This window comes from Dermacentor variabilis, chromosome 3 (assembly GCF_050947875.1).
Source record: "Dermacentor variabilis isolate Ectoservices chromosome 3, ASM5094787v1, whole genome shotgun sequence".
NCBI lineage: Eukaryota > Metazoa > Arthropoda > Arachnida > Ixodida > Ixodidae > Dermacentor > Dermacentor variabilis.
This window is the reverse complement of record NC_134570.1, coordinates 96,751,671-96,772,897: the sequence shown is the minus strand read 5'-3', so window position 1 is coordinate 96,772,897 and position 21,227 is coordinate 96,751,671. Positions and strand designations below refer to the sequence as shown.

General features: G+C 49.4%; 1 long non-coding RNA gene across 1 annotated transcript in view; it reads left to right on the top strand.

The window, feature by feature from the left end:
* Positions 1-12,974, top strand: part of LOC142576068 (uncharacterized) — a 318,466-nt gene extending 305,492 nt beyond the window's left edge. The window contains exon 4 of the long non-coding RNA XR_012826773.1: positions 12,923-12,974. This is a non-coding gene — a long non-coding RNA (uncharacterized LOC142576068). The remainder of the gene's footprint in view (positions 1-12,922) is intronic.
* The last annotated feature ends 8,253 nt before the right edge of the window (positions 12,975-21,227 follow it).

Genomic DNA, 21,227 nt, shown 5'->3' with positions numbered 1-21,227 from the left:
TTTCTATGGAGCAAGGTACATAACGCCCATCGATATCCACAGGGAAATGCAACCCACGTACGGGGAAAGGGTGCCTCACTTTGAGGAGTGTGAGGTGATGGTGTTGTGAATTCGCAAAAGGTTGCGAAAACTTCTTGCATGACAATGAGCATTCGGGGAGGCCGCGTGCGTCGCTCACTGACGACGACATTTCCCGCGTGCATGCAATGGCGAAAGCGGATTGGCGTCTGCACTGCAAGGACATATTCCGGAAGCTTGGCATTTCGTAGGGGAGTGTTTACGGGATCGTTCACGGGTCTTTAGGGTACCGCGAGGTCTCATATCGATGAGTGCCTAAGCAGTAGGATGACGTGGTGAAAGGCAAGCGAATGATTGCTGCACTGAATCGTCTGTGTTTGGGATCCGACCGCTGGTACGATCTGTTGGGAACTCGGCGCTGACGCCCGTGGTTGTACCTGGGTCGCAAGCCCCAAGGGTAGCGTTGGCCTGGCGGCCTGGGGTACAACTGGAAGCATCCGAAGGTCCCGGCAAAGCATGAGTCGACTGGTAACAACGAAACAACTTGTTTATTTTAACATCGCAAAGAGTTGGCGGTCAGGTTTGACCGAAGTAGAGAGACGGGAGAGCACTTCACTCAACAGAAGAAATCGGAGCCCTCCTTTTTGCGTCCGGGGGCAGCTGTTTTTATACTCTCGCAGTTGAGGGCAAGAAGGAACCCCTCAAAAGACGAGCACGTGAATGTACAATGGGCTAATGGTGACGCACACTGTCGTAGCGATGCCGTAGCACCATGACGAGCACGATCTCGTAGCACCCTGTCGAGCACGATCTCGTAGCACCCTGTCGAGCACGATCTCCTAGCACCCTGTTGTAGCGCTGCCGGTCGGGCACAATGACTGTAATGAGAGGATGGTCCCTGCTTTGGCATCGCCTGTTTCGGGCACAATGACTGGAATGAGAGGATGATCCCTGCTTTGGCATCGCCTGTTTCGGGCACAATGACTGGAATGAGAGGATGATCCCTGCTTTGGCATCGCCTGTTTCGGGCACAATGACTGGAATGAGAGGGTGATCCTTGGCGGTCGCATCGCCGCAGTCGCGCCTGGAAACACCTGCCGATGAGTGTTGCGGCGACGACGATCGGGCCAAAATGTCTGCCGCCCCGCCGCAGTCGCGCCGGCAAAACCACGTGTCGCAGGCGAAACGCAACAGACCGCCCCGCCGGGGGAAGGAGATCCCGATGGACAGGGGACTGCATCCGCTGTCCGGAGGGATGTCGCTCGATGATGCTCATAACCGAAGTCGGGCGTCCCTCGACGTTTCTGGAGCGCAGCGCACAGAGAAGGCCTCGTTCTCTTGTTCAGGTTCGCACGGGACACTGCAAAGTGACTTCGGGAGAGTTCACATTTTTGTTCTCGTTCCCGGTAAGCGTTAGAACTACGCTGAAACTCAACCGCTCAGTCAGCAAGCACGGCACAACCCTCACTAAGCCCTGCCAGGCTCTTTCCCCTTTTTATACCACTGCCTAGTTCCTTACAGTAGTCTAGCATCACTCAGAACGCGTCCACAAATTGAAAACTTGCACTAGAAAGCATATCATCACTTTGAAACACTAAACAAAAGCAATATGTTAAAAAAAATCCTGCCTCAGGAAAAAAAACATCAGTAACAAACAATTTTGAGGCTGATTCCTACGTTAGGGGCTTCGACTTAAGCCATCGGCGTTACCGTTGAGACTCCCCTTTTTGTAACGCACCTCAAAGGAATATTGTTGTAAAGCGAGGCTCCAGCGCAGGAGGCGGCCATTTTTGGGAGAGATGGTCTGCAGCCATTGGAGAGGGCAGTGATCCGTCTCAATGATAAACCTCGAGCCGGCTAGATAGCATGACAATTTCTGAACGGCCCACACGAGACATGCACACTCTTTCTCGGTGGCGCTATACGCCTGCTCACGACTGGTCAGCTTACGACTAGCATACAGGACGGGGTGTTCTACTTCTCCATTTTCCCGTTGGCACAGTACAACGCCCATGCCTCGCTCACTAGCATCGCACTGAACAATGAACCCTTTTGTATAGTCTGGCGATCGTAGCACAGGCTGGCTTGTTAGGGCACTCTTTAGGGCGCTAAAAGCTCTTTCCTTTGTCTCGTCCCAGACGACTGTTTGAGGCTCTGTCTTTCTTAGAGCATCCGTCAGGGGAGCCGCGATATCAGAGTACCTAGGGATGTACCTCTGATAGTAGCCGGCGACACCTAAGAACGACCGAATATCGGTCTTTGTGCGCGGTTGCGGAAAGTCTCGCACAGCGGCCACTTTTATTTCAGAGGGGCGGCGACGACCCTGACCAATCACGTGACCGAGGTAGACAACCTCGGCCTGTGCTAACTGGCACTTAGGAGCCTTGACTGTCAAGCCCGCTTCGCGCAGGCGGGTTAGCACTGCCCGCAAGTGTGTCATATGCTCAGACCAGGATGCGGAGAATATCGCTACGTCGTCTAGATACGGTAAAGCGAATTCTTGCTGTCCCCGCAACACTTTATCCATGAGGCTTGAAAAACAGTATGGCGCGTTCTTCAAACCAAAACTCAACACTTTAGGACGGAATGTTCCCATTGGTGAAATGAACGCCGCATACCTACTAGCCTCTTCTGTAAGTGGAACCTGCCAATAACCCCTGACAAGATCTAGGGTGGAAATAAACTGAGCGCTACTAACTTTCTCAAGGCGCTCCTCGATGTTAGGGATCGGATAAATTTGATCCTTAGTGATGGAATTAAGCCTGCGGTAGTCGACGCAAGGACGAGGTTCCTTGCCCGGCACCTCAACTAAAATCAAAGGGGAGGTATAATCACTCTCACCTGCCTCAATAACACCGAGCTGTAGCATTTTCTTTACCTCAGCCTCCATAATATCGCTCTGGCGGGGTGACACCCGATACGCCTTGGATCGTACTGGCTCTGTGGAGGTAAGTTCTATATCATGAGTAAGTACAGAAGTCCTACCAGGCCTCTCAGAGAACAGACCTTGAAACTCTTGTAATAGCTGGTGTAGTTCGATTTTCTGCTCGGGCGACAGCGGTGCTTTACTGATAAGGTCACTAATGACTTGACCGGTGTCTTCCCTGTTCGTCACTGAGCCTAGTCCCGGAAGCTCGACCGGAAGCTCTTCAGGAACGTTTACCATCATGCACACCACTGCTTCCCTTTGTCTATAAGGTTTGAGCAGATTACAGTGGTAAACTTGCTGTGCTTTCCGCTTTCCTGGCAGACTTACCACGTAGTTAACGTCCGACAGTTTCTGAACAATTCGCGCTGGGCCCTCCCACTGCACGTCTAGTTTGTTGTTTAGCGATGTGCGCAATATCATGACCTCATCGCCAACCTCAAAACGACGGGCCCTGGCTGTCCGATCATAATAAACCTTGGCCCTCTGCTGGGCCTTTGTCATTGCTTCACCTGACAACTCCTGTGCCCTTCTTAAGCGTTCGAGGAGCTTAAGCACGTACTCCACCACGACTGGGTCGTCGCCCCTACCTTCCCACGATTCTCGAAGCCTGCGAAGCGGAGATCGAAGCGAGCGACCGTACACCAGTTCAGCTGGCGAAAACCCCGTAGCCGCATGCGGCGCGGTCCTTAAAGCAAACATCACCCCAGGCAGACACAGCTCCCAGTCAGTTCGATGTTCAAAACACAACGCTCTCAACACGCGCTTCATGACGGAGTGGAGCTTCTCAACGGAATTCGACTGTGGGTGGTACACTGAGCTGTGTAACAGCTTTACCCCACACCTTTCGAGAAAAGTTGTCGTCAAAGCGCTAGTAAACACTGTGCCCTGATCTGATTGGATTTCCGCAGGAAAACCAACTCGCGCAAATATGGACAGTAGTGCATTAACTATCTCAACTGAGCTGAGTTCTTTAAGCGGCACTGCTTCAGGGAACTTTGTCGCTGGGCAGATCACAGTCAAAATGTGTCTGTACCCCGTGGCTGTTACCGGCAGAGGTCCCACAGTATCAATAACGAGCCGTCTAAAAGGCTCCGTAATGATAGGTACCAATTTCAACGGCGCCCTCGATTTATCCCCTGGTTTGCCCACCCGCTGACAAGTGTCACATGTCCTCACGAAATGGTCTGCGTCCCGAAAACACCCTGGCCAATAGTACTCTTGCAAGAGACGGTCCTTAGTTTTCTTAACTCCTAGGTGTCCGGACCACGAACCCCCATGCGACAAGCGCAACAGATCCTGACGATAGCATTGAGGCACGATCAGCTGATCGAACTCCACTCCTCTTCGGTCTAGATACTTCCGGTACAGGACTCCACCTCTTTCCACAAAACGCGCAGTTTTCCTGGCGATACCTTCTTTGACATTGCAGCGTATGTTTTCTAGGCTGCCATCCTTTTTTTGCTCGGCTATCAAAGCCGTCCGGCTGACTTTTAGCAACCTATCAAGTCCGTCTGACGTAGGCGCGATGAGCAAATCAGTAGATAGCTCTTCTAACTTTCCCGTATCGGGATTTTCCTCTCCAGTATCTGGCGCCTTCAACGCTACAGACTCAATTTTATTCAGTTCGGGCGTGCTCTGAATATCAGCTTGCTGCGCCTCTGACCCTTTTTCGTTGTTTGATAACGTCGGCCCCGCAACTACCGCCTTTGCAGCGAGCTCCCGAACCTTCGATCTGGTTAAGGCCTGAACACTAGCTTCACCAAACAAAAGCCCCTTCTCGCGCAGGAGGTGATCGGACCTGTTTGAAAATAGGTACGGGTACTGGGGGGGCAGCATAGATGACACTGCCGCCTCCGTCTCAAGCGCTCCGAAAGGTCCTTCAATAAGCACTTTTGCTACCGGCAGACACACGCTATGAGCTTCCACGGCTTGCTTGATCCATGCGCACTCGCCCGTGAACATATGGGGTTCTACGTAAGACGGGTGAACTACATCCATCGTAGCTGCGGAATCGCGAAGCACTCGGCACTCTTTCCCGTTCACGAGGAGGTCTCGCATGTAAGGCTCGAGAAGCTTCATGTTCTCGTCAGTGCTGCCTATTGAAAAAAACACAACTTTTGGGGTTGTTTCCGGACACTGCGCCGAAAAGTGACCCGGCTTCTGGCACGTATAACACAAGCGCGCTCGCCTCATCTCGAACCGCTTTCTGCGTTTGGCTGCCGCCGTCTCTTTACGTTTGGTCGGACTGCTTTCGCTCGCATGCGCACTACGCGTGTCCCCCTTTAATCTCATGGGCGTGAACTTCGGCCTCTCAAACTTCGAGCCAAATTCACCCTTTTGACCGTCCTTAGCTCCGCGAGCCCGACGCGTCACAAACTCCTCGGCTAGCTCAGCGGCTTTAGCCACCGTACAAACGTCTGGCCTATCCAAGACCCAGTATCGCACGTTCTCCGGTAACCGACTATAAAACTGTTCTAGCCCGAAACACTGCAGAACTTTATCGTGGTCACCAAACGCTTTCTCTTCTTTGAGCCACTCCTGCATGTTCGACATAAGCCTATACGCAAACTCTGTATATGACTCACTTTTGCCTTTCTCATTTTCCCGAAACTTCCGACGGAACGCCTCCGCAGACAGCCGGTATTTTTTTAGCAGACTCGATTTTACTTTGTCGAAATCCTCTGCTTCCTCTCTATCCAAGCGAGCGACTACGTCGGCCGCCTCGCCGGGTAACAAAGTGAGCAAGCGCTGTGGCCAAGTTTCCCGAGAGAACCCCTGCTTCTCGCACGTTCGCTCAAAGTTAACCAGGAACAAACCAATGTCCTCTCCAAGCTTAAACGGCCGCATCAGGTCAGTCATTTTGAACAATACTCGTTCTCCTGCACCGTGTGCCTGACTTCCATTACGAGCGCGTTCCATCTCTATCTCGAGACGCTTCATTTCCAAAGCGTGTTGACGGTCACGCTCTTCTTTTTTCTCTTGTTGCTCTCGCTCTTTCTGTTCTTTACGTTCACGCTCTTCTTTTTCTTTTTGTTCTTTACGTTCACGCTCTTCTCTTTTTGCAGTCTCCCTCTCTTCAATGGTCTCAAGGCATTCCGACAGCTCGTCATCCTCAGCCTCTAACTCAAGAATAGCCTTTAGCAGTTCAGGTTTTCTTAGTTTGTCTGAGACATCCAGACCCAACTCTCTTGCAAGCTCCAACAATTTCGGTTTGCGCAACGACTTCAAATCCATGGCTGCTCTGAATGCTGCTTTCTCTACTGCTTACTATTGTCTTGCCGCAAACTAACCCGGCAGCAACGACAACCACAATTACCAGCTCTGTTTCTGACACTAACAAAAGCCTGGCAAAGCTCAGAAGAAGAAAGTCCCGCACTCACCAAACCTCGCAGGCAGGAATTCCGCGCAGTCGTTCCGCTGCAGGCAACCAGTCGACACACAGGGCTCGTTGCACTGCTCCCGGATCGTCGTTGAGCTGCTCAGCATACCGTCAACTGCATCTCTTTGCTGCTGGCCTCCGTTGTCGCGATCCCACCGCTGCCACCAGATGTTTGGGATCCGACCGCTGGTACGATCTGTTGGGAACTCGGCGCTGACGCCCGTGGTTGTACCTGGGTCGCAAGCCCCAAGGGTAGCGTTGGCCTGGCGGCCTGGGGTACAACTGGAAGCATCCGAAGGTCCCGGCAAAGCATGAGTCGACTGGTAACAACGAAACAACTTGTTTATTTTAACATCGCAAAGAGTTGGCGGTCAGGTTTGACCGAAGTAGAGAGACGGGAGAGCACTTCACTCAACAGAAGAAATCGGAGCCCTCCTTTTTGCGTCCGGGGGCAGCTGTTTTTATACTCTCGCAGTTGAGGGCAAGAAGGAACCCCTCAAAAGACGAGCACGTGAATGTACAATGGGCTAATGGTGACGCACACTGTCGTAGCGATGCCGTAGCACCATGACGAGCACGATCTCGTAGCACCCTGTCGAGCACGATCTCGTAGCACCCTGTTGTAGCGCTGCCGGTCGGGCACAATGACTGTAATGAGAGGATGGTCCCTGCTTTGGCATCGCCTGTTTCGGGCACAATGACTGGAATGAGAGGATGATCCCTGCTTTGGCATCGCCTGTTTCGGGCACAATGACTGGAATGAGAGGATGATCCCTGCTTTGGCATCGCCTGTTTCGGGCACAATGACTGGAATGAGAGGGTGATCCTTGGCGGTCGCATCGCCGCAGTCGCGCCTGGAAACACCTGCCGATGAGTGTTGCGGCGACGACGATCGGGCCAAAATGTCTGCCGCCCCGCCGCAGTCGCGCCGGCAAAACCACGTGTCGCAGGCGAAACGCAACATCTGCGACGGTATGCCGAGGAGGGTGAAAGTTTCCTGGACCGCATTGTTACTGGCGACAAAACGTCGATACTGCATTTCACACCGGAAACGAATCGGCAGAGCATGCATCGTGTGGAAACATCCAGGTTCATCTGTGCCAAAGAAAAAGAAAAGAAAATCCGTTTAGTGCCATCTCTTGGGAAATGGTCTTCTGGAATCGCCGAGGAACGCTGTTGCTGGATTTCGTGTCACAAGGTGCAGCCATCAACGCCGCCCGTTATTGTTCCACCTTGTTACCTCTGCTGGCTACCATCACGCGAAAACGCCGAGGGATTCCCGATGTGGACAGCGTGGTTATCCTCCACGACAATGCGGGGCCACATGTGGCAGTCAGAAACACCGATAAGGTCCGGCCGTTGCAGTGAGAGAGTGTGGACCACCCACCATACAGTCCCGACCTCACCTCCCCTCCCCCCCTCCCCGGTCGTAATTTCCACGCTTTCGGTCCGATGAAGAAGTTCCTGGCAGGACAGCGATTCACGAGCAACGATGAAGCCAAGACAGCAGTCCGACGGTGGTTCCACAGTCAGCCGGATGAATTCTACCACAGGGGCATCTCAAATTTAATGCTGCAATGTTTGAATCGGTGTTGGGACTGTGTAAAAATAGTGTACGGTACGGAGAATAGTACGCATATTTGTGATTACGTGTATACGTACCTTATTTTGGCTAATAAAAAAAAAAGGGGGGGGGGGCAGATACTTTCTGAATCGCCCTCATATATGGAGCCGTCAGCGACGAAGGCGCGGTGAAAGCCGGTCCGGTTTTGTGTTCTTGGTTCGACTTACGTGTTTTTGTAGAGAGAAGGCGACCGCTCTCTCAGCTTGCGACGCTTCGGTGGCAGTGTGTGCTTTCCAAGACCTCGCGGTATGGGGACTCGCGCGGGCGCGTTGCAGTAAAGTCTCGTAACTTTATAATTCTTTGTAGAGTTGTAATGTAAAAGCCTTTCTGGGTAAAATACATAGTTGGATAGTTCTTGCGCGCCCATTTTTCTTTTATTTTTGTCTCGCTCTCTATACCGCTAGTGAGGCATCTGGAGGAGCAAGAAAAACTGGATAGTCACGAGCCTCGGCTTACTTTTGCGATTCAATGAGCCCTCGACGGCATAAAATTAATTGTCGTCGTGGTTAGGCCACCGCTTAATCGAACACCCTTTATTTGATGTGTCAGGGAGTTCCCGCTTCACTTCTGTTTTTGCTAATTCGTGTGTGTATACGTATGCCTCTGAACAGTGCATCTTTGTGCATAACCGGCGTGGGTGTGTGTGTGAGAGAGAGATAGAGAGAGTGAGTGAGTGTGGGAGATTTATCAGGAGCACACGCCGCCTTGTTTGTTCTTTTGTTTTTCTGTCGTGTAAAATTTTGTATTATCTGAGTAAGCACGGTCCCCGGTTCGCCTGGTAACACACTGTAACCTATGTAGTTGCGGAGTTGAAAACCTTGAACAAATATAATTTGGTTCCCTCAGGTTCACGCAGCACCTCAACCACATTTTATCGTTTTTTTTCTTGCTGTTTTGCCGCGGTCGTTTTGAATCACGTCGTTCAATGCAGACATAATCAGTCTTAGCCCTGGAATACATGCAAAGTGAGATCTACAATTGACGTTGGCTCTGCCTGCATAAAATTGAAACAAAGCCTATATGCAAATGACTTCCGCGCTTGTGCTTTGTTTGTATTTGCTCCAGTATTGTACGTCGTGCGACTGCTTAACATGTCTCCCCTGTAGCACCCGTCGGCAAAGTGAGTGCGTCTGACGCTTTCAATAGCACTTTCATTATTCAATTGAAGGATGCATGCAGTCGTGATTAAAAAGTCAAATGAGACTGCGCCATTAGCGTTAGTGCTTCTCTGTTGTAATGTGTGTTAATTGGTCAGGCGGTAATGGCATCTATACGTGGGTAATTCCTTTCCGACGGTGTACCGCTCATTTGATTTGTGAAAGTGGCTATATGACGTGCGGAATTACAGCGAACGGAGATAAGAGGACTGAAATTTCGCCTATCGGGCGTCTCCGCCTTGTAGTGTGCAAGTATATTTTTATCAGCTCCGATACTTTTGTTCTTTTCCTTTTTCATCTTTTATTTCGTCGTCTTTGTATCGCGTATTTTATTCGCACGTTGAGGCCATCGTGAACTTTGGAATTGTATCACCGACGCTAAAGATTAGAAACAGAATAAACGGTGGTTTTATATATGTAGCTGCGGAATTGAAAGACTTTGAAGAGATAACGTTTGGCGCCATCGCCCCCTGTTCGATTCACCCTACCCCCTCAACCGCTGTTGGTGATATTTTTGTTTTTGTTGGCTTCTATCGGTGTCAAGTGGTCAGATTGTGCAGTTCTGTCCCGAGTTGATATTAGTAAGCTCACTGTGTAGCCAATCCAGTCGCAAACTTCACCCTGCTTTCCGTTTTAAGTATACAATTATAGTCGATATTGTTTTGCCAGCTCTCAATTTTATTGCAAAATTGGCACTGTAGAAGGCGCACATTTACCAAAGCGGTTGTCTATAGTCACGCGAATGTTACTACAGTGTGAAAAAGACGACTTCATTCATCCGCTACGTGTGTACATCATTTATTTTTTTGTGCGTGGCCGTATTGCTATTTCTCCACTTGTGCCGCGTGACCCCGTGTTATTGTTTAGATATGTTTGAAGACAGCGGTGTAGCGGAACACTTCCTTACGGTGTGCAGCGTCCACACCGGGTGCAATGTACGCCGGCTGTTAATTCGCACTCCGTCACGAAGCGCGTGCTGGCAATGACATTGTCACGAGTGTCGCCAGGAAGCGACATTCTCGGGGCCTCGAGAAAGCTCTCGCACAGTGGTCCCGAAAGAAAAGAAAAAAATAACCTTAAAAAGGAGATAGCGCTCATAATATAAATAAATAAATGAATAAATAAATATATATATATATATATATATATATATATATATATATATATATATATATATATATATATATATATATATATACATAGGGGGAAAGGGGGGGGAGGTGCATCACGACGAAGCCCATGCAGTGATGAGCTGCAAAGGATGGGACCGCAAACACACCTTGCCACTCGGCGTCGTGGTATATTTCAGCCTTATATAGTTGTCACTGGCGGAAGCCGCTCAAAACGGAGTCGGCCGCACGACCTGGTGCCCGTTTATAATTGCGACAACGCCTGCGCTGCGTCCTTCCGTGCACCGTTGTCGAGGTTTCCTGTCAATGGCATTAGGCTTTCTCTTTGTGTTTATTTTTTATGATGATTTTTTTCTTGCCTAAAGCAGATAAAGAATGAATGAATGAATGAATGAATGAATGAATGAATGAATGCATGCATGCTCTGTTCAAGTGCTTTGGCACACTCAGACGGCCCCGAGAACGTTCCTTACAACGGATGCATGGCAGTCTAATAAGACAGCGGTGCAATAGTTGAGGGAGGGCGGTGGTACACGACAACCGGTAGCCCGCTCACCTGTGGCTTCACCTTTGTCCGCGTACTCGCCTATTGCGCTTGATGCTGGCGCGCAAGAATTGCACCGCACATACCTGCGTCTTGCGCGCATTCGTGCACGTATGTACGAACACACTTTAAAAGTTGTAGTTACATTATAAACACGGCAACTTTCATAAAGCTGCAGGTGTTCATATCTAGACAAAGAGACAGTTTACTTCTAGTTTGAAAGCACAGAACAAATGGGCTAGGAAAAAAGAAAAAAGAAGTTGTTCACTAGGCAACATGAGAATCCATGCTGTCATCCCCACACGTGTAATTTTTCGTTTTTGCCTTATATATAATGGAAATATTCGACTGAGTTTGGATGTCCGAAGTAATTTTTCGGCATGTCGAAACTTGTCATCAATGGCAGTTAGAGGAGCGAACTGTTTACAGGCGACTGCAAAAGGGTTTGCTGTTGAGCTAGTTGGTATATATACATGGTATTTATAACGGTAACGGCGGAAGAAACGTGAAGAGACAGACAGCGTTTTGTCGGTTTCTCTCTATTCCCGTTCTTAGCGCTGTTTCCGTTCTAAATACAGCTGACCGCGGAGCAACGTGATTACGTTACAGCCTCTATAACATGACATCTGGTGGCGAAGTTCAATGTATATCGCTCTTTTAACTTTCTGATAACGTCGGTGCCAGCACCAGACTTAGCGAAATATAACCATGCTGTCGAAGCTGTAGCACAAGTGCCACCGTTATCAAAGACAAAGAACGCAGGTTGCCTTTAAAATGGACAATAAGCACGTTTATAAAGTTTGGCTTGCTTTTAGTGTATTCCTTCCTTCCCCAGACGCGCCTTCGTTGCTCGAATTAAAGAAATTTTATTTATGGCAGCTACAAGACTGTATACGCGTAGTAATCGCGTAGGTATACATGTTGTAAGAACACGATGTCCGGCTCTGCGCTGACGCGGGTAAATTGCTTATGTAAATTTTACTCCGGTCATCCGAGCTTTTAGGCTTCACAAGAATAACTGAGACGACATAACTCTATAAGGTAAGATCGGGGTAACCATTGTTACCCTTGAATGCGAGAACTGGCACGCTTAATTGTAAACTTTACATTTGTGCAAGAAGGTGCGCACCACATTAGATGTTCAATTATTGGGCGTTGACTGCATGATTGGTGTTTGTGGGCCGGTCAACTGTTGCAAGCGACTGATAAAGATGAAAACGCAGTCGAAATGTGATATCGCCATAGTGCCTCTATGTAGTACCCTTCACGGCACCGCCACAGGGACAGATAGTTTTTAGAGCGGACTCCTCTTTTCTTTCTTTTTTGTTCCTTTACTGTTGCGTTCTGTTATTGTTGCATGTCACGATAACGGTAGCGGCGGCCTCTGTCACGTCGTGTATTGGTCGCTCTGTCCGACGTGGTACATCATGTTTCCTGACAATGAACACTTTCACTAACTTCTCTGACGAATGCAAAAACCTCCCGTGATTGGACATTTCTCCGCGGCAAATTTTCCCCGTATCACGTGTTTCGTCCACCCGAGCGGTGGCCAATAAGGAAGCGCTGTTGCCTATAACCAGTGAGAGCGCTTCAGTGAATACGGTTCCCTGATGCGCGTTCCAAAGGCGGCCGATCGTTTCGTAATCTCTTACTCGCGCCGCCACGGATGCGGGCACAAAAGCAGAATACGAGAACCGAACGAAGACGTGTACCGCTTTTTCGAAGCGCGCTATTAAACGTGCCGAGGAGCGCTATTAAGTTTCGATAATCGGCGCAGACAGCTGCCAGGACGTCTCTGTCCGTATATATACTTCGGCGCGTTCGGCGCGTCGCTTCCAATTCTGATACGAATTTTGAAATTAACAGCGCCTCGCAAGTGGTGCCTACGTTTCGGGCCAACCTTTCAACAGAGCCGCCGCCGCGCTTCGTATAGCAGTTCGCTGTCCGGAGGCTCGCTTAAGTTGTCCAACGACGCAGTTGCGAAATTTTCCGAGCGAAAACCTGCGCCCGCTTTCGATGCGTGCACTCGTGGCTTTCATGCTTAATGTGCCTTCGCCCTCTTCTCCGCCCCCCCCCCCCCACTCCACTTCACTTACGCCACTTTTTTTTCTTCTTTTTTCTCTCTCTCTCTCTCCATGCAGTGAAAGTGCGCGCGCGTTTTCGGGCGTGCTGCGGCGCGGGGCCTGTCCAACCGAAGGTGAGTTTTTGTTTCTCTCTCTCTCTCTCTCTGAATTCTGCGTCACTTCAGAACTGGGCGCGACGTATGTGTATGCCCGTTGGACGCGAACCGGTGGTGCGTGAAGTTTTCGTGACGTTCGCGACCAATTACATTGAGCTCTTCTTAGAGCAGCTGCCTGCCAAGCCTGGCGTTTTCCGGGGTGCTCATTTTTGCAGCGAGCGTTTTTTTTTTAGGCTCTTTGACGAAGCCCAAATTGCTCGCGTTTTGCTGTATTCTTTTTTTCTTTTGCTTCGCTCATAAACCGCAACGCAGCTGTCCTGCTCTGAATCGCTTCCAATGATTCCTTCCAAAAGAGTGTGGCGTGTATTACGTGGAGACGCAGCTCTTCAGCGCTGCCTCTCCTTTATAAAATTTTTAACTCGTTGGCGATTGAAACTTCAGTAACTGGAGAAAATGAACTCTTATGCGGAACCGCTTAGTGGCCAATACATGGTTGACGCGTTGAAAGATTCTGGAAGTGGGTTCCGTAGTCGAGTGGGACTTTTCCTATGCTTGGATACTGTGCAGACCATGTCCTATACTCTTCTGTACTATACCATTGCGTTGTATTCGAATCCAGTGTGCAGGTGGCGGAAGTTCAGTGCAACATTTCTACTATAGTTGCGCGTACGAGAACTGAAGGATTGGGCGAGAATGCACGTATACGTTGCCGCTCGACGATGCAAATTCTTCTGTATGTGGCAGATACATCTGAGGCCGTTTCTTTTTTGCATACCGATTGTTTTCATTCTCTATTGTATTGTTTTTATTACTCTTTATCATTGGCTCTCGCGATAGCCGCGCCCTTGCTGTCGGCATCAGGAACTCGGCGGTAAGGATATTAAGAAACGAATTGGGCTCCTGTAGCGCCATAATCTGATTGCGAAAATGCGTATACTTCCTTTTTTTTTTCGAGTAATGTCGCCGCTGTTAAGTGAGGAACGGAATTAAATATTGTTTACTCTTGCTACTAACTTGCAATGTCTTTAAGGCCTCTACTAATGCCATCGAATCCCCCCCCACCCTCCAAAAGAAAGAGAGGAAAAGAAAGGAAAGGTCGCAAATTTGACTCCCAGGGCACGTCTATGACTCTTTGCTTATGTCTGCATCATTTACCGCTCCATTAATTCCATGGATGATCATGTCGCCCTCCAAAGTGACCTTAACCTAATTTCCAGTTGGTGTAATAAATGGCAAATGCCACTTCACTCGAATAAATGAAAGGTTATCGCTTTCAGGCCGCAAGCGTACCAATTCTAATTTCTCGTATCTCATAAATAGCACGGTATTGTCTCAGGCATCATCATACAAGTATTTAGGCATTCATCTCACGCATACTCTTTCATGGACCGCGCATGTCAACACCATTTGTGCGAAAGCGTCAAGGACACTAGGGTATCTGCTCCGAAACTTGCGGAATTCCCCTAACAATGTTCGAAAACTGACCTAACTACTTAATAAACTTGCTAGAATCCGTACAATATAGAGCCGCTCGCTTCATTACACGTAACTAAAGTCCCCTTTCGAGCGTAACACCCAGATCAAACTTGATATTTCTCTTGAACCATTGTATATTCGTCGTTCAGTCGCTCTTTTATGCTTATTTCATAAATATCGTCACTGCACCAGGCAATCTGCGTTACCTCTCGAAGCGCCGTCACGCATTTCGAGCCGTTTACATAATCAGTACAGCATCAAGCGCATACACGGAAGAACACAAGCCTTCAATTCATCAGCCTTTCCACGTGCCATCGTTCTTTGGAGTGATCTTCCCGATAATATTGCATCCATATGCAACCATCAATCATTCCATGATCAGCTGCGCGAATACTTTCAAGTGACACCGTGACGTTAAACCTTCTCTTGTATAAAATATCACGCTTTTTGGTTATTGTGTTTTTGTGAACCCCTGCTTTATTTTTTTTTCTTTAGTCATGCGTCAGACATTTGTGCTGCATTTGTATACTTCAGTTCTTTTTTGTACTTTCCCCTTATGTTTGTTGCTGCTTTTTAATACTAGCCCTGTGCAATGTTTTTCCTTTCCCTTTTTGACCTGTATATTTTGCATTTATTATGATATCCTTGTTCGTCCCCCTTACTCAATGGCCTCTGGGCCCTGTAAGGTATTGTAAATAAATAAATAAATAAGTAAATAAATAAATAAATCTATAGTATACATACACGAATAAGATGCGATCGGTTCCCGTCGTTCGCAAGTTCTTTTGTCGTCCACTCTCATGTGCTGCTTCTCTGTTTTTTTCTACACGTCAGTTAAAATGGGTTTTCTCGCCTTCATTGTCTGTGGGCTTTGCGTAATTGTAACTACTATTAGTAAATAATCTTCTCCAATCGAGAGCCCTGGCATTATAAAAGTCAATATTTGATTGACGCGTATTTTCTGTTTATAATTTTTCATTGGCGACGCTCTCGGCTGGTTTTCCTCAGTTACACTCTGGCCGGTTGTGTAGCGCTTGCGCATTTATTTCCGCGCTTGCTTAATTGCGAGTACCAGCTGTTTTCAGCGAAGAAGGTTTGCGGAACATTCGCGGGCGAGGCAACTTTGCGGAGAGGATGCGGGGCCCGGAATTCGCGAACACCTCGGCCCCTATATTCACGAAAAGCTGTTACGCTGTAGAATTGTTCGTAAGATGAAAATGTCAGCCAATACTGACGCTGGACATATAGTTAGCGAAGGCCACCAGCCACTGGCACGGAGGACTTCACGAACCAAAAAAGCTTTTTGGATTCGATCCCTTCCAGAAGCGGCGAGGGCTGTCACGTGGCTCACATGCCCATCGCGCGCACTGCATCCGAACCGAAGCGAAATGCTGTTCTTTTTCCCCCTCCCAGTATAGCCGAACAGGGATAGAAAATAAGTAGAAGTACGAGGAAGAAAAAAATACCCGGACAAGTAATGGCAACGCTGAGTGTGAAAACAATAGCGCTTCGATGTTGTTCAGTTGCTTCTGTCGGGCCTTTCTTGCTTACCGATCGATCGCGTATTCGGGAAGACCGTGGCCCGCGGGCCCGCTTGGCCGTTTCACTTCTTGGCATTCCCGTTATTCTTCGCCTCCCGACCAGGACGAACCTCTCGGGAATGTTGTAGCCCGTAAGCGAAATTTCCTTTCCGATAGAGAGGCTCCGCGGCGTTAAGCCACGTGCGGCACCGTTGCGGCTTCGTTGTTGTTTCTTTCAGCGCCCGCGTGTAGAAAAAAACGTTTTAGAAGCTCGACTTATCCTCCTCCTCCTTCTCCAGCCCGCGTCATTATTATGTGGTTGCTTTTGCTAACGTGTTCCCGTTGTGAAGGGACACGCGTGTCAGTTCCTTTCCTGCAGTGATGCTTGCTCTTTCCTCGCTCTAGCTATATACACCCCTGGCGTTGTCCGCATTGCTTCCTTTCGACGCGTACGTAGCCCACGGGAAAGCCGTTGCAGGGCGCGTCCCGGGGGAGCAAGGAGCATGCAGGAGGCGGGAGCGATCCCCGCGAGGGTTTGCGAAATAACGCTGGCGTTTCGCTCGCAAACGGGCTCCGCAGAGTGCTTTTTGCGTATCTGCACTGTGTGGGAAAAGGGGTCCCCCGATATTACAGCGAAACCGCGTCTAGGAGGTTGTGGGTCGTACGCACGCGTTTCTTCTACGTCCTTCCGTGAAAGCGACGAGCTGGAGGGGGCGAGCGATGCGTCGTCGTCGTCGTTTGGGGCGGGCGCCTCTCTTTCTTTCCGTCTCCCCGCTCGTTGGTCTTTTCTTGATATCATTTTTTAAAATTCATATCGTGTTTTACTCTTTCTGCGTCGCTTGTTCTTGCGTGGGGATACGTCGTGCGCATTGGCATTCTTTATAAGCCGCGGAGCGTCATTTGAAATAAAAGCGCATCGACGTGTCGCGAGCGCCGTCGCGCGTTTCGGACAGAGAGAGAGAGAGAGAGAGAGAGAGAGAGAGAGAGAGAGAGAGAGAGAGAGAGGCTCACATAAGAGGTGGATGACAATTCGCCTCTTGGGCAAATTGGAAGTCTGCCTTCCATTTGTCGTCCTTGCATTCCGTGTCTTTCCGTAGTTACTTCTTTCTTTCTTTGTTGAAGGTAGGGGAGGGGGGCGGCAGCTATTTGAATCTTTATTTGTGTCCATCTTCCTGTCGTGCCCTCCATCCCGTCCGCGTCCCAGCTCCGTAGCCTGCAGCTTTATGCGTATAGCACTCCGGTGAAATGCGCCGACGAGGACGTTCTCGTAGCCGTATAGTGAATTGCCTCGAGTTGAACGTGACGCCCGGGGCGAAGTAAGGTGGAATACAGAAACGGGGAAACGGTATTGTTTTATTTTTCTACGTCCGGTACGACTCCCACACTGCTCGTCGTGTGGCAGGAGGTTGGGAGCGATGTCCCGCGATCTGGGAGAGCGCCATGAATATAACATTATACTAGAGAGATGTTGACGCAGCGCGCAAGTGCCTCCTTTGACAGGCGAAGCTCTCACGGATCTCTTTCGTCGCCAATGCCTGCTGGTGAGTGCTACTGCCAAAATAATAAAAAATAAATGATTATACAAGAAAAAAAATAAAAAGATAAAGTATAAAGCCCGCCACGCCATTGCCGGTAATGGCCGGATGAACTTCACCTTTACTTGCTCTTAACGCGAAAGCATTATACGTCCCGAGAGGCAGAAAAGCCGCCGCTTTCCGCAACGAAATATAACAAACATCATCAGCATCGTGAGTGACGTCATCAGCGTCTTGTATACCGTCAATAGCAATACATAATTAAAAAACACGTTAAAATAAGCTGAGTTAAGATGGAGTAATGTGAATTATGGTGCAGTAAAGTGAATGAAGCTGAATTAACGTCAATTTAGGTCGATTAAATTGGATTAAGGTGGATTAAGGTTGGTACAAATTAGAGCAAAGTGGATTAAAGTTGGCACAGAGTAGCGCCAGGTGAAATAAAGTGGAAAAAGGTAGAGTTGTCAGTGACACGTGATAATATATGACGTCACGTATCATGTACTTAACCAATTAAGTAGAAGTCATAATGCTTTCTCATTCAAGTCACGGAAGGATTCTTAAGTGACGGTGAATTTTTTGCACGATACTGGAGGCCTTGATAGGTCCAAGGAGGAAGGGAAATTTAACGCTTATAGAAAGCACACACGCACACACCTATGCAACGGTGATATAAGAAAATAAATAAGTGGTTCACTATAAGCACGACAGGCAGAAAGCAGACGTAGATATACAATAAACATAAACAATGGCCAGTTTATTTATTGCACTATATATATACGACGGCAGCTATAGCTACCACGGCATACGAGTTTCTGACACGCTGTGGTGATAAAGTGGTTTGGAAGCGTGACGTCACGAAGGAGCAACTGCGCTGTCGTCGTGTACACACTGCAACAGAATAGGTGCGTATGCGTCGCGGCGGCTAAATTGCGATGGCGTTCTGTCAGTCGTAGTTCACCGGAAGCGAACCCATTCGTACATTGTGTAGAACCGCTCGAAGTCTCCGTTTTCGAGACGGGATAAGAGAGGATGGCGTTCACCATTTGCCGTTGCGGTCGTCTGAGCGACTATTATATGCCTCGAAGCTTTCTTGCTGCTTGACCTTGCTTCCGAAGCGCCGGAAAGTGCATCTCGTTGGGATACACCAGTGGGGCGAAACATAACGCTGCGACTGCGAAGGCGCGTTCTTCGGGCTTGGCCGTGCAGTTCGCGGGGGCGCGCTCTTCCGCATAATCTCTACGGCTTCGGTTCGCGCGTGCGTAGGAAACACGCTCCATGTCTTAGCTGCTCACTTTGTACTACGTCCGCGCCGATCAATCTTTCGTTTGGAGATCTTATCGAAGCACTTTTGCACCGCCAGGCCAGGAGCGTGCGAGGACCCGCGAAGCAGTCTCGGAAGCGCGAGTCAGGTTGCTAATGCCGCGGAGAAAGGAAGGAAACACGCAAGCAAGGGGATAAGAAAAGAGCAAGAAAGAAATGGAGAGCGAAAGAAAGGAAGAGAAAAGGCAGGAGAGACCTCAAAAAAGAAAAAGAAAGACCGAAAGAAAGAAAAGCAACAACAATAAGCAGCAGCCGAGCGAATAACATCAATGAAAAGTGGCCACTGCCGGCGACGAAAGCACGCAGGAAAGCTTAGCGTTTGTTGTACAGGCGTTCGTTCTGCTGCGGGAAGTCCCATTACACGCGTGAGACGATTAAGGGCGGAGGGGCGCAGAAATATTTCATCGGCGTCGTCGTATAAAGGGTTAGCTGGCTCGGAACAAATGCGCCGCGCCGTAATGAGGTGTACGTCAACGGGAGAGGAAGGCGGGGGGGTGGGGGGGAGGCGTCTTTGTTTTTGAGGCGTACCGCCGACTAACCTCCTTTTGTGCCCTTTGCAACGCGAGTGCCCTGGCGTATTCCCGAGGCAGGTGCTTTTGCGTTCACTCCGTCGTGCCGTCGATGCTGCTTCTGTTGCTGCTGCCACTGTGCCGCATCGGCGCATGCATTGTTCGCGGGCGATGGAGAAATATTGGACGCTGACGTTTGTTTAGGGAGGGCGGGGCGCATTTGCTATACAGAACTCCTTGTGCGCGCTCTATTATGTGTGCGCAGCTTGCATATTGCCGTGTTGACTCTGACGCCGTGAAGATTCTGCTACTGGTTATAGCACCATACCAATCTGCTAACCATTTCGCAAAAAAAGTTGTTACCAGCCCAAACACTCGAGGCCGAACAATATACGAAGCCGTGTGACTGCGTTATGTCGGCGGGCGCTTATCAGCTATCTGCGTGTACGAGGTATACACGGAGGCTCAGACATCTGAGACATGCTCAGATGAGCTGGTGCTCCAGCGCAGCTGCCACGCGGCCTCGTGTCCGGTGTGGCTTTGGCCTGCGTGAGAACATTTACGACAAATAGTGCGTTCGACTAACGGAGGCCTCCTCGCATTAAAGAACACCATGGTAGAAATGAATTCGAAGGCTGCCTACAAGACGACCTTAAATTGCACGAGATTGGGAGTCAATCAAAGAATCGATCAATCGACTGATCATGACTCGTTCAGTCAATCAGTCGCTTGCGTCCATCGTCATGTGCGCGGTTTTCGTAGCAGCCGACTGGGGCGGGCCCATAAGCCCAGATCTCTCGCCTAGACTTCTCAGGTTTTTAAAGGAACCAGAAAATTTTCACGTTATTTAATGAGGTCGATACACAAGAGCGTACAAGATCATATTGATTATTCGTTAACAGCATGTATAACTTTATTTGAACATTCCTTATGTATATAAGGCCCGAAGCAGCCTTAGGATCGGTAGGCCCGCGCGTATGTGGAAACCTGTCGCAGTCGACTGCTTTGTATTAGCAGGGTTGCTAGCGTTTCGCATGCAAGCGCGCCCACTCCTTCTTTCTGAGTCCTCTCTTCACCCTGTTTGTTTGTTTTTATTGTGAACGCTTAACATCCTTGATTAGCGTTATCTATACTCCTTGGGTTTCCTACGCAGCTGATAGCCCGTGCTCTACTTTTCAGATTTCATCGTGATCTTGCTTCTGCAATATGTACGAGTGTTGGGCTGCTAAGTACGAGGTCGTGGGATCGAATCCCGGCCACGGCGGCTGCATTTCGATGGGGTCGAAATGCGAAAACACCCGTGTACTTAGATTTAGGTGCACGTTCAAGAAGCCCAGGTGGTCCAAGTTTCCGGAGTCCCCTACTACGGCGTGCCTCATAATCAGAAAGTGGTCCTGGCACGTAAAACCCCATAATTTAATTTTTTTTTCAAAATGTACGACTACTTTGACGGAAGAAAAGTCTTTCCTAAACGTTGTTTCCATGCGATGACATCCGACTACCCAGTTTATCGGGCCAATACGTGGCGTCAAAAGCCGTATATATAGTGCGCACGAAGCGCCGTAATTTAAGAGCTGCAACGCATAGAGTTGAGTGGTCTACGTTAGAGGCTGTCAGTCCTCGTTATGCGCGCAATACTGATGGCGGCGAAGTGGAGCCCCCCCCCCCCTTTCCTTTTTTTTTTTAACGTGGGCTGCAAGAGCCCGACGACGCGCGAAACTTCGTCCGTCGCTCAGAGGAAGTAACTGCTCGGTCGGTCGAGCGAGCTCAGAACTGCTGCAGTGTGGCGGTGCGTCCAAAGGTGGGCCGCTTCGTGCGCGCCATCCAATTTCCGCGGCCGTCTTTACGCATGCCGCGCCTGCTTGTTGTTTATCAGCCGCGTTTTCCCGGCCAGCTGCCGCCGA